Source organism: Anastrepha ludens, chromosome 3 (genome assembly GCF_028408465.1).
Source record: "Anastrepha ludens isolate Willacy chromosome 3, idAnaLude1.1, whole genome shotgun sequence".
NCBI classification, from domain to species: Eukaryota; Metazoa; Arthropoda; class Insecta; order Diptera; family Tephritidae; genus Anastrepha; species Anastrepha ludens.
Genome location: NC_071499.1, coordinates 94,126,707 through 94,128,905, shown reverse-complemented (window position 1 = coordinate 94,128,905; position 2,199 = coordinate 94,126,707).

Genomic DNA, 2,199 nt, shown 5'->3' with positions numbered 1-2,199 from the left:
ACATAATACACACATGCCAACATACATACACACATACATATTTACGTACAAAATACATCTGCTTTAATCATTTCATATGCAAACGCGTTTCATCAAAATGTGCCTTTTCAGTTATTGTTGTTGTTATCAGCATAAATATAAATATTCATTGCATCGCGAAGTCCAACAAAAAATAAAATAAAAGTAAAACCAAAACCAAAACTAAAACAATACAATGACTAATACTACACGCAAGAAAGAGAATTGAATAGCCTAGTATGAGAAAAAAGCACCCACGCGCTTGTTTACAGAAATTTACTTAATACATACATACATACATACATATGTACGTACATATATGCATGTGTTTGCACATATCTGAAACGGATGAATATCAATGAATTCAGCCTTGTAAGCGACACGTAAAAAATATTAAACACAATGTAATAAATTAAAAAGTAATATATTGTAATAGTTCATAACGACAAAAAAATGTAAGTATTTAAACACATTTTTCTCAAGCGCATAATTACAAAACGAAAGAAAATAAATGTTTCTACAATATTTACATACAATGAACAACCCTCGTAAATCATCCAGCTATAATCATTATCATCATTATCGCTAAACCCCCAAAGCTCAAAATTTGTAAGGAACAATTTTTCAGAGTTGCCAGCTTGCCATAACTAACTTTCGTTAGAAGTTTATAGAATAAGACCGGCAAACAGATTTATAAAAGTTATGCTTCTTTAATTAACTTTCCTTCCACAGTACATCTCTTCGTCCCTCCGGCAGTCGGTTCTACGTTGCCGGCATGAACCGAGCTGCCATTTCAGCGGAATTCTTCAAAAATTTATGAGGCATGCTTATGCTGTTACAACAACAATAGTTTTTTCTGGCATTACAAGAGCGCAGCAAGGATTTCTCTCGATTAAGAGCGATCATGCCAAGGTCCATTGAAGTAATGGGTTTTTCAGTAAGAGCGCTTCAACTTTTGAACTTTTTTGAATAAAACACAAACGGTTTGACTTTTTTAACTAATTTTTTTTTATTATCGAGTTTGAACATATACATTTAAGTATGAAATTCGATTTCTTTTGCATGACCACCGCGTGCACGTTTTACGAAGTCCAATCGTTGAACCCAATTTTCGACCACTCTTTGCATAAATCGGCCGAAATTCCAGCAATTTCGCGTTCAATATTGGCTTTGAGCTCACAAATCGTCGCCGGCTTGTTACTGTAGACCAATGACTTCACACAACCCCAAAACGGGACGGCTTGTTAAATGGACCGCAAAATGGCCGTAATACTCTTAAAGTAGCAGCAACAGAACGATTATTTTCATAAAAAATTTGCACGATTTGCAATCGTTGGTCACCTATTGAACAACCCTATAGTTGAACTTTATATTTCTGTAGTCAAGATTATTTCGGACGTTTTATTGTTGGTCAGCGCCAGACTTCTGTTGAAGCAAATCAATAGCTTAACAGTTAAGCAACTTTGATAAATATGTATTGCAACTTTAGTGCTGCATTTTTTTGGGGTGCTCTGAAATGTCGACGCTATGCGGAAATCAAGAATCCAGAAACCTTTTAGATTGAATATCGTCGGAGGCAGCCGTAAGATAGAGCCAGAAGCAGTCAGCAGAATATTTGAAAATTTTGTTCATTGCCTTGCCGTGTCTTAGATACGAGTACTCCCTTGCTAGACATGATTCAATAATAATTAAAGGTTGTGTAAAGTTTGACAACTGATTTCGGTTGCTACCACTCTTTATCCATTGATTGGAAGTAAGGCAAAAAGGGGCATAAGTTTATCCCCTTTCTGAAAAGTTAGCAAAAAATTGCAAAAATGTCGATGGAAACCATAGAATAATTTTGAATGAAGAATTTTTATGAATGATGTTTAATTATTTATATTTCTGGCTTAACCATTTCAGATTACATATATTGTCAATATGGATCTGATTAGCATCTATATGTGCTAATTGCCGAGTTCATTATATACTATATTTTAGGATATTTAATTGTAAAGCTTTAATTTAGTAATGCTTTTCAAATTTGCTATAACTTTTTTTCTGGTTTTAGAAATAATCCAAAAGTTCGTTGGTTGACTAAGAACTGTGATAACCAAACCCATGCAGATATAAAATACATATTAACTGCGTATTTTTAACTTAATTGTTGGATTTTAACAATTTCTGCAACTTTCGGTACGT